Below are 12,520 nucleotides of genomic sequence, written 5' to 3'. Positions count from 1 at the left end.
TTATGCTGTCTCAACATCCCTCAAAGCCTGAATCTATTCCAGAATTAACTCTAAATCCAAAATTTCATCTAAATATCAACTCAAAATAAATAAAATTGATATTATATCAAGAAGAAGGAAACACACAGTGTATCAGAATCCAGACAAAGTAGATAAATTAATACAGTAAAAGTGTTTCTTTGAAAACATAAATTCAGGTAATAAACATCTCGCTGTACTAATCAAGATAGAAGGGAGATACAAATAATTGATATTAGGTTTTAAAGTGGAGATATCATTAGAAGGAAATCACAGAAATTAAAAGGCTAATAATATTATAAGAAAATTTAATATGACAACTTAGATAAAAGACAAATTCCTTGAATTGCACTAATAAACAAAACTGACACAATTTGAAATATGAAGCTAAACAGCCCTATAACTTTGAAAGTAATTGAATCATCAATACTTTTACAGTATAAAAACACCAATTTTAATGGTTTCACTAATAAATTCTATAAGAAATTTAAAGAAAAAATAATATCTACAGTGTATAGAACTCTTTCAAACAGGTGGGGAGAATGGAATACTTCTAAATTCAGTTTATGTATCCAAAACAACTCTGATAGCACAACCAGACAAAAATTACAAGGTATTACAAACCAATTTCCCTTCATAATCAATAATCCTTAAAACATATATTAGCAAATAAATCTAGTAGTATAATAAAAGAGTATATAAAACATCCTTACAAGTGGCATTTATCTCAGGAATTCAAGGCCGGCTTAATATTGGAAAACTGATCACTGTAATACCCTATATTAATAGAATGAAGAAAAACACATGATTTTTCATAATAGATTGAGAAATAAAAACAACAAAGTAAAAAATAAATTAACAAAAGTCATCACCCATTTATAATTAGAATCTAGAATATTCAAAAAACTAATATTATATAAGAGGGTCTTAACCTAATAAACAGTACCCATGAAAATCTACAGTTATTCATCTGTGAACTGGCTTTTCATTATATATGCATATAATAATTGCTTTTGACCCACCAGAACTAAATAATTCATTCTTTAAGCATCCAAATTTTTTTTTCTGAAATCAGAAGAATTTTAATCTCATACCCTCAATTACAGTACATGCAATTAAAATGAAGGATTGCATTATCATATTCGTGAATTATCAAAGATGGATTCAATTATGTCACTCTACCCAACATACCAAAGCAGGTATGTGAAAGCATCCAAATTTTAAGTGCCCAGGAAAATATGGTTCAATCACCATTGGTTAGGTAGCTACTTATGTATAAATCAGCTACGGTTAGTGGCTGCACTGTCAGAGTTATATAGTCGGCTTGCATTCAAAATCTGCTGAGCTGATTTTCTGATAAGGAGACAAAACTCATCTCCTATACTACTGAAACCTAAAGTAATATTAATGATTAAGTGTTAAAAACTCTAATCTCTCAGAGGCAATGATAAGAAAAGGATTCATGTAGATCGGACTATCTCTTGAATAATAAAAGTTTAATCAATATCAAAGTCCCACTTCTAGTTTTCTCTTCTACTTAGGTTGGCATAGATACTAGATTTTTTTTTTCAAAGCAGCCTTAATTGCAAGTATGAAAATGATAAGCCATTTCCCACCATTGATAAAGGTTATAGAAATAGCCACTTTGGATTAATAATATATTTCACCTTACTCAAAAACTTCTGTGTGGAAGAGTGGATATTTGTGACTAGGATCAGTGAGATAGAATGCATTATTAAGTTATTTATAATACTTCCGTACCTATGGAGGCACTCTCTCCGAGACAGACATTTCTTTTCCCAATGATATTTTGCAAGTTTTTCTATTTCTATTAACATGTACGTTGCTTAAATACAGGGTAATTGTAGAAAAAGCAGCTAAGTGGGTTACCTTCATCTGCTTGAACATGACAAAATGGTATCATTTCAGAAAGATAAGGATTAGCTCAGAATTTTTAATAAGTAGCTCAGAAAAATACACATTAGCTCAGAAAAAAAAGATAGTTTATGTTTGGCAGAAAACTTTAAATTCCATTTTTCACGAGTTCAAAATAGCAAAGAGAAAATATACACAGAAAGAAAATGTCTAACTGAAATGTCTAATTGAAATGTCTAATTTCATTTTCCTGTTCTGAAAATTATTTTCTTGCAAGTTTTTCTTTTAAGATATACAGTGCTTTTTTCCATCACAACCAAAACAAATACAAATAAAAAATACATATTGACATAAGAAATACATCCAAAATTTTATAACATTTAGTTTTCTCTCCTCATTTTGAGTTTCCAATGATTACATATAAAAGATGTATTTATGGGGTGCCTGGGTGGCTCAGTTGGTTAAGTATCCAACTCTTGATTTTGACTCATGTCATGATCTCAGGGTGGTAGGATCAAGCACACCACTGGGCTCTGGGCTCAGCGCAGAGTCTGCTTGAGATTCTCTCTCTCCCTCTCCATCGGCCCCTCCCCCTGCACTCTCTCTCTCTCTAAAATAAACAAATAAATAAATAAAATCTTTAAAGAAAAAGATGTATTTATTTTAGGGGGACTAGTTACATAATCTAACTTGATTCACTAGTTCTAAAAGCTATATATTATCACTAAAATATTTCAAATTATGATTTAGAATAATGTATGTTTTAGAAAAATTTTCACAAATGTAAAAATGTTTATATTACACATAATGTGAACAGTAGTTGTAGGAAGAGAGTAAAAGTTCATGCATATTCAATTTATTAAGTATTGTTTCAAAATGACTTTGGTCAAAGTGCTTGATGCCTTTTCCTCTCTTCTTCCTGCCCCTTCTCCCACTCCTTTCCGTATTTCCTTTTTTTTTTTAACGATTTTATTTATTTATTTGACAGAGAGAGACAGCCAGCGAGAGAGGGAACACAGGCAGGGGGAGTGGGAGAGGAAGAAGCAGGCTCCCAGCGGAGGAGCCCGATGCGGGGCTCGATCCCAGGACTCTGGGATCACGCCCTGAGCTGAAGGCAGATGCTTAATGACTGAGCCACCCCGGCACCCCTCCTTATTTCCTATTTCTCATTTGTTCTCAGTAAATTTGCCCCAAAAACTTAACAAATGAAAAAAACAAAACAAAACATGTTAAATTGCACAAATTTCTTGATAACTTTTACTTCTCTGACTCATTTGCATGGAATCTCTAGAAATTATTTTTAAAATACATATGGGGTTGGCCTAGGACATAGTGATACCGACACCTGTTTAAAATATGATTTGGTTTTATTAAAACCGTTTAAATTGCTTAGATTTTTTGTTATAAAGGGGGCCATAAAGTTTTCGGTTTATTCATAAAGCACACTCTGAAAAGGCATGATATGTCCCCCATTAGCACCTCTGTGTCTTTGAAAATAGCTCAGTATCTTTAGAGCACTCTTGTTCTTTTTTTTTTTTCTTTTAAGGAAATTTTAGTGCAGTAAACAGGTTTAGTAAACATGGCATGTCTTTTTTTGTTGTTAATGAAGACATGATACATTTAGAAATGTATTTTTTAAAAAAAGGCCAAAAAAAAAAAATCCTAGAAAGAGGTTTCACAAGAAAAACACCAGGCCAGGTTCTATCCGTCTCAATCAGAAGTGGCTTTTGCACAAATCAGCAACTCCCCTCCAACACACAAAAGCACTGCCATTTGCCTTGCAAGCAAAACATAAAACATATGCTTAGTTACTGAACTTGAACATCAAGCAGAATTAGTGTAGAGCATATTTTAATAGGTTATTTCAACACCCACCTGGTCCAGTTTAACATACTTGTTTGTAGATCCAGTTTGTACATATTCCACAGGTATACTGAACAATAAACCATGCATTGTCCCATTCTTTTTTAAATGGCAGTTCTTGTAATTCAAGCAAACCATTAAGATTACAAAGAGCTCTCTTGAAAGAAATTCTCAGATGAAAATACATTAAGGAGAAACCCAGAAAGTTAAATAAACCTAGTTCTTTTTCACTAAAATGATGGGATCAAGATAGAATGTCTATCCTGAAGAGCAGCTCCATTTGTTTCCCCATGAAAAAAGGCCAAATTTTTCTGAACTGATATAATTTAAAAATTAAGCCAATAAAAAAATAAAACATACATCTTAAGATACTACAAAACTTGAAATATGTCAGGGCTTAAGGAATGGGAAACAGAATTCTGATTTTTTTTTCAAAAAAAAGGAAACTGTAACACGTTTTAAGGGAAAAACAAAACAAACCAGAACTCTGAATATAGATAGCACTACACAGACTCCATGCACAGAACACCACACAAGAATGAATTACACATCATGACAGTAATTGGCTGGGGACTTATACTTTCAGCAGCAGAACTCCTAAGTCAAAAATATGTTAAAAACCTATAATGTCAACAAGGACCCAAAAAACAAAACAAAAGAAACAAACGAAAAAATGGAGATGGGGATGAGGGGAAACAGGGAGGAAAAGCAGTATGCATGGGTTTATTGTAGACATGGTATTCAGCAGCATAAATATAATACATTCCATAGAGTCCCCCAAATGGGGCAAAACCTATCTTCCACTGCTAAACATAGGAAAGATTAAGACAGAGGAACAAATTCATTTGTGTCTATAACATCCCCCTTATCTGAATGAAAATCATGTCCAATCTGATGCTGTATGTTTGTTTGTTTTTAAAGATTTTATTTATTTATTTGACAGAGAGACAGCCAGTGAGAGAGGGAACACAAGCAGGGGGAGTGGGAGAGGAAGAAGCAGGCTCCCAGCAGAGGAGCCTGATGTGGGGCTCGATCCCAGGACCCTGGTTCAGGCCGAGCTGAAAGCAGACACTTAACGACTGAGCCACCCAGGCGCCCCAAAAAGTCACCTGTTTTAAAGCCAAATAGGTGTGATCCTGATTGTTACTGTATATGACATCAACCACAGAAACAAAGGCCAAGAAAAAAGTCTTCATTTTGTTCAGTATTTAGGCTTGATGTTGTCCTGGGGAAAACAGTGATAATTCAATGAATGTGTCACACGTGACTAAAAAGTCCCCTTCTGGTTTCAAATGAATTTATTTATTTATTTTATAATTATTTTTTATTATGTTATGTTAGTCACCATACAGTACATCCCAAATTTTTGATGTAAAGTTCCATGATTCATTACTTGGGTGTAACACCCAGTGCACCATGCTATATGTGCCCTCCTTAATACCCATCACCGGCCCAATCTTCCTTGACTAATTTTTATCCCATGCCAAACCAAACCTCTATGTATAGGACCAGTTTAAATCCCTCCTGCCCTTCAAACACTAGATATGAACATCCAGGAACATTCTATACAATGCAAAGTGCCTTACGAGAAGGATTCTGTAGTACCAGCGATTTAACTAATCTGAGGAAGCCTGGGTGCTCTTAAAACTGATGGGAGCTAGTCAGGCAATGGTGGTTTGTTTCTCCACAGGTGTGTCCTCCAACAACTGCATGATGAGTTCATTCAGAGGTTTGTAGAACTCTGTCTAAACCCTCCCGTGAGATGCAGGAAATCAAACGTGGTGGCGGCGGAGGGTGCCATCTGAGTGCACGAAGCCCCCATCTGTATCCACTGCTGAACACTGGCAACCTTCAGCAGGGAAACCGTAAGGAGTTGGTTCACCTTGGCATTCTTTCGCCTCAAAGGGTTGGGTTTCTCACCTCAAGGAAACAAACCCAGTACAAAGATTTTGGCCTGTGGCTACCTTGTGTTGATAAGTTGTATGATGGCTTCAATTCCATCTGCTACTCTTCTGCCATGTTTTCATGCTTGTTTGTTCCCTCCCAGACAACAGTGACCTTAGGCTAATATTCTCCAGGTCTCCATCCTTTAGTCTGCATAAAGTAAGTCTTGTTGCATCTCCTCCAGTTCCAAAATTCCGTGCATGAAGTGGGGAAAAAAGCTCTCACCATATTTCATACCGGTACATCAACTGCACAATGGAGTCCCCCACAAACAGTACATCAGGTTCATTGTCTTTACAGTCCAGGACAAATCTGTTATGCCGAGACACCCACCTGTCATCTCTTTGAATATACTCTGCTGCATGTGGAATAGCTGCTGGGTTTGAGTCCCCTTGGCTCATTACACACTCAGGCAGAGTGTCCACGTGGGCCCCAAGCAGCTGCGGCATCTGCGGATGGCGCATCTGTACCTCACTCAGTCCCAGAGCCCGGCGCCAGCGTATCCCTCCTTGAACCCCAGCACCGGCAGCAGTTGCTCCTCCTCCTCTCTTGACCATGACAGCAAAGGCAGCTTTTCTTGGACCTCTTCTGCAAATATGCTGCATTAAATGCTTTATGTTTGCTTTTCTTCTAAGATCCAGCAGAGTGTTAGTGGGTGTGTTGTACAGGGTAGATCTAATGACTAAGACTCAATTACTTCATCTGACTTACAGAGATAAGTATAAGTATGTAGCTGGGTTGCACAGAGGAGTACAGATAATTGATTCATCACTACTAATTATGTTTTACAAGAAAAAGAAACCAACTATATATTATAAAAGAAAAATGTCTCAGTACGTAGTTAAATATCTATTTTCCCTTTTTCATTCCAACCTAGGCTGTATATCTTTTAACCAGACTAAGAAATTCTCTTGAAAGAATTAATCAGCTTACTTCACTAACTGAAAACACACAATTTGAGTGACCTATTTTGTGGTAGGTCCATAAAGATCAAATAAACAAATAAAAATAAATAAGCTCATATACTATCTACCCAAAGAGACATACATGTGAAGACCTTGCAATAAGCCCAATTAATGCTGTGAAGCAAAGTAAGTGACAACAGAAGCAGAGGAAACAAGTCAAGGAATAGAGATGTACAAATGCAATTCTTCTTCTTCTTTTTTTTTCTTTCCCAAATGTAATTCTTTCTCAAGAAAACCATGAGCTTTTGCTGTAATTAGAATGTGAGGAAGAAATTGCAACTGAAATTTGGAAGGGCAGTTTGTTGCCAGACAGTGGAACATCTTGAATGCAATATAAAGGAGTTTGGATTAGAAAAGATCTAAAAGTTTGGTAAGGAGAGTGGTATGATCAAATATTAGTTTTAGAAAGAAAAGTCTGGCTGGCATGTGGAACATGGTTTAGAGTGAATAACAACTAAAGCAAAAAGATTAGTTTTACAAGCTCGGATGAGAGACAGTTAAAACTGATATAGGGTAATAGTAATATATATATTGCAATAAAATAGTTGTATTCTTCATGTGGTACTGGGAAAAGGGAAAGTAGAAGAAAATAGAGAGTTGGTGAAAAAGAAGAAGGATGGGGCTTATATACACAGGCTGGAGGATCCAAGAAAATCCAGAGGTTGGGGTGAAAATCAGAAGAGAAGAAAGAAGTAAAGTAAAGGGGAAGTGGGAAATCACAATTCATACCTCCCTGTTGTCAAGAAATTATTTTGAACCAAAGAAAAAGAATTTTTTTTTCTGAAATAAAGCCTTCTAATTCTTTGCCCTATGGGATGTTTTCACCATATACATTTAGTTAACATGTAAGCTTTTAGGAACTATAGCATACAACACTGCTTCCAGGAGCTTTGAAATCTAACAACTAAAATGTTCTCCGGAATTCAGGCCTCTTTCTTTCTTTCTTTCTTTCTTTCTTTCTTTCTTTCTTTCTTTCTTTCTTTCTTTCTTTCTTTTTCTTTTTTTTTCTTCCTGACCATACTGTTAAGCAGCACTGCAAAACTGGTTTTGTTATTAGCGTAGGGCTTCTAGTAAGCACTTTTACTTTTTAAAAGGGTGAATATCACAGACCCTTATGCCCTGAGTAATTGAGATATCAGTATAGCCTTAATTTTATTCATGGAGATTTACATTCAATTTCCATTAACCTTAATAGGAAGCCATTACCTAACTGGCACGGGTTATTGGTAATTCAGAATAATTCAAGATAGACTTACTTCATTTGATATTTTTTGTTACAAATGTCAACAACTTCCATTTAAAACTAAGTATGCATCATGTTATCTACTCCTAGGCAATTCTGCACATGGGTAAAACTAATCATTTTATAGGAAATTAAATATTTAAAAAAGCATTGAATCTTCTAAGAATGTTTAAGTATCTTTTAAAAAATACTCAGTTCTTAAAATTATTTTATGAAATGTCTAATAACCTGGAACGTTATCTAAGAGAAATTTTCTTCCTGATATCTGAATACAGATTCAAACAGCAAAACAAAACAACACAAAGCATCAGCACATGTCAAATATAAAATTAAATACAAAGCTTTGGATTAATATTCGGTTTTTAAAATATATTTAGGAATTTGTATAATTTAGATGATTGAATTATGTAAATTCAAATCTATAAGACTGGGGAACAGAAATGAATGTGAATTTAGATTACAGGTGAAATATTAAAATTAAAAATTAAAATTAAACATTAGATGGTTATATATGAATATGTGTATATACATGAATTAATAAGAGTGCCAGTTCATGTTCATCTATAATTAAGGTGGTTGTAGAAAAACACATACACACATACACACAAGAATCACTATGATAACATCACCCTTAAAGTCTTCCTTGACATTTAAATTTGCATATTAATTTTTTTTTATTTGTGTATTTAAACAGCATTTATAGTTACGTGTTTTCTATGTATTTGGAGCAGAATTAATTATTATGGAATAATCAATAAAAGTATATTCCACCTTTCATTTGCCACATTTTCCATGCAGCAAAATTAGAATAATATGAGCTAAAATCCTCTATTCCTAGAAAGAATTAAAAGATATTTGTATAATGACTGCTAAAATACAACTAGTTGATTGTATGTCTGTACAAGTCAAATTTCCAAAATTTAAAGCTGTTTTAATGTTATAATAGAAATATATTAAATTTCTTAGGCTATTGTTTTAACTGTTTTCCAAGGACAACTTTATAAAAAGTCAATGAGTGGTCCTAATATTTAGCAGTTTACAAGTGAAGTAAGCCTGGCTCTGCTAATCTTTTTGCTGTTTATATCTAACCTGTGATTAAAGCAAGAGGTGGAAAAATAGAAGTGATTGCAGTCTTCTGAGCCAATGTTTTTCAAAGTCTATGTCATTGGGCATTCAGCTTATTGGGGATTTCAATTAAATGTGTATCTGATTCGGTAGGTCTGGAGTGAAGGATCTAAGACTACCCCTCTATTAACCTCCTAAATAATGCCAGTATTGATACTCGAAGGATACTTTGGGTAAAAGTCCATTTCTCCTAATTTTCCAAATGAGTAAATAAACTCAGAGAACCCCTTGACTCCCAAAGATCGTAAAACTGATTGTGGGCAGAATCCAAACTATATAGTTATTGTTATTCTGTTAGTGACTTATAAATATTCTTTTTGTTTCTAAATATTGATTATATCATTCTCTATGTCACAGAATTTATATTTTAGTTTAATTTAATTCAGAACTACATCACTGTTAGTGACATTCTCTAATAAGTTATTGATAGTAGAAGGGAAACTGTTAAGTTAGGCAGAACACTGATATCCCTTAGGAAAAATGAGAAATTAAACCTAAACCAATATCGGAAGGAACAGTGGCCTGTAATAACAATATAATACCTTACGTGTGTTGGTGGTATGGAGAATTAAATATGGAAGTACTGTATTGTGTCTTAATTTTGGTATGATGATTCAATTCGATTGACACAAATAATTCATTTGAAACTAATCTTTAAACCTTTGTACATATTTCCCCCTTGTGAGTTTAGTCAAGCATGCCAAATCATTGCAACAGAGTTCCCAACCGGTATGGAGATTTTCTTTAGCATGTATAATGAAGTTCATTGTAAATTGGAGTAAGGTTACTACTAGATCTGCCAGCTTGCTTTAAACCAGAATGAGAAAGCATAGGTAGCTGATTTGTATTGATGCAATCTCTAATTTGATTACGTTTCAATCATTCCAAAAGCTTTTAAAATGTGCCGTGGAATGAAGCTGGATGATTACACATTGTCTTCCACTAATAATAGGTACAAATTCAGCACATTTTAAAAGCCTGCATGAATGTGTCAGTTTATAGGAGTGGTATTGATATTATCTACAACGATGCATTTCAAGGAGAAAACAAACAGTGAGATAAATGGAAATACAACTATTTTTTGAATAGACTCCTTCTTAGGGAAAATTTCTCCTTATGTGTAAAGCTTTCAAGGAAAACAGTAAGCTAGCAGTCAAAAATAATCAGTAGTCTCAAGTAGCTGGAATTTTGTCAAGTGGGTTCATTCATATACTGGTCAGTCCCTAAGTATGTTAACTATCTCACAGGGAAAGACCTGGGTCATGGCATCTCCTAAAGCATCTATTTTCACACTTGCATGAAGGACAGAGGGACATAGCTGACAATAATTAAAAATAAAAAAGAAAGGAAGAAAGAAAACAAAACAAACAAACCAACAAAAACCTGTGTTTTCAAGGTCTCTTTTATTTCCCACTTTAGACTGCTTAGGGCTCCATACTTGGTCCATTTCTCCCAATAACACCCAGCTCTGGGTTTTTCCTACTGTCTTCCCTCATGCAAAGTAAGAACACTTCTCCTTCATCTTTCCAACCTGGTCTCCTGTTGATAGAACAGTCTGTTTCATTGCAGTGGTGATTAACACTTCCACTTGTTTATCAATGACTCATGAATTATGGAATATATAGTTTTGATAATGACACAAAGTGTTGGATTTAGAGAATATGATATATTATTCCACTCACTCAACACATTTATACTGTGCAATTAACAGAGTCAACACTCTGCGCTTTGCAGGACTAAATTACAGAGGTACAAATGATATATCATACCTCTTACAACCTAGAAAATAACAATAAACACAGAAATTTCAGGCACCTTAGAAATCCTCTGGGTGCACAATACTGTATATTTTGAGATGTTTGGGAATCTATAAATTATAAAACATAATTAACTATAGGTTGTGCCTATGTATGAGACTGTCTATGGAAAAGTAAAAGAGTCAAATGAGTCATTTTTTGTTTTATTCTAGGCATTTTAGTTTTACACTCTGTACAGAGAACACGGAAATGTATTTACTATGGACTAGTTCAGAACCAAATGAAACATTAGTAATATATGCAATCTGAAGAATGCACTTGCATTATATCTCAAAGATTCATTTTATATTACTAGAATCCAAGGCAACTCCAAATGTAACTGGTGAGCCAAAATCAATCTAAGATCTAGAATTATGGAAAATTGAGTGCACACATGCACACACAGAGTCACACACAGTTATGCACACATGTGCTGATAGTTTTTCTTTCTTTTGTTTTCTTTCCCCAAATATCACAACGCGAAAAATGATAAAAACAGACTGGAGCTAATGTAGAAGAGCAGTTCGATAACTTAGTAGCAGATAAGAAACTACCTAACAGCATAATTTGGCCCTTACAGCCACTGGCGACATTTCTAAACATCTAATTACACACTTGAACCTCTTTCTAGAGTTCAACGTGAAGTTAAAGCTCACCTCGGGGGTTACTATAAACGTGTGCATTGTCAAATCTTAACTTTTCTCTGCATGGCTAGAAGGAATGCTGATTTCCACAGCTCTATAATCCGACGTTTCATTTACAACATTCTTCACGTTGGTTTGTCTCGCTAACTGCAGAGTTTATCTGTGCCTATTTCTGTTCCATTTTTGTAACAAACAGATGGAACCATAAAACAGTATTATTTCATTAATATGTTTGCTTTCTAGATACATCACAAAAGTTATTCTCAAAAAGATTATATGTATCATATAGTTATATTTTCCAAACCCCCTCAATTCAGTGGTTAATTCAAAAAGTCTCTTCTGAAGATATATTGCTACCATTTTGATTAATATCTCTTGGCATAACAGCTTCCCATTTAGCTGCAAAATTGTATTCTAATTAAATTCTTTTCAAGAAGCTATGCAAATTATTGGCAGTCTTAATGCTCCCAGCTTGTATCTTTTCTTCCACTGAAAGATTTCAGAAGTTTTACGCACAATTAATTTACTAGCGACAATATCTTTATGCATGTGATTCTTAATACTGTATTATTTGGGCATATCTCCTACCTTTAAAAGAAAATCCAGGAGATAGAGACATTTTTCAATTTTCATTTTCTCTAACTGCAAATTAATTTCATTCTGATAGCTGAGTTGAACTTTTGGAAAACTTACTTCTACAGAAAGTTTTCATCAATGACTTTGTATCAAAGCCCAAATTTCAAATAGGCAGACATTCCTTTCATTCTCTTCATCACATGGTTGTGTCAGCAAAGAGCACAATTCCTATCTTCTTTACTGTAAACTATATGTAACTCTTTTCTCTTTGAATCCAATTGTATTCTTCCCTTTCAGATCCCTCCAAGGGCCTGTTAGCTAATTCTAGTCCATTTGAGAAAGTATTTAATTTCTGGCAGGTTAGCCAAAAATGAACTAGAACACAGTTTAATTAATTCAACTAGTTTTTATGAAATCTTAAAATCTAACAATATTTGAATAAACTTCTCCACATCTGCAATGATAAGAAAG

At 34.3% G+C, this 12,520-nt stretch overlaps 1 pseudogene; it reads right to left on the bottom strand.

The window, feature by feature from the left end:
- Nucleotides 1-5,417: 5,417 nt before the first annotated feature.
- On the bottom strand, nucleotides 5,418-6,101 carry LOC123791574 (platelet-activating factor acetylhydrolase IB subunit alpha2 pseudogene; annotated as a pseudogene).
- Between the last annotated feature and the right edge of the window lie 6,419 nt (nucleotides 6,102-12,520).

Source organism: Ursus americanus, chromosome 5 (assembly GCF_024610735.1).
Source record: "Ursus americanus isolate L20-20 chromosome 5, mUrsAme1.1.p, whole genome shotgun sequence".
Lineage (NCBI taxonomy): Eukaryota > Metazoa > Chordata > Mammalia > Carnivora > Ursidae > Ursus > Ursus americanus.
The sequence above is the reverse complement of the archived record's forward strand: the minus strand, read 5'-3'. Positions and strand labels throughout refer to the sequence as shown.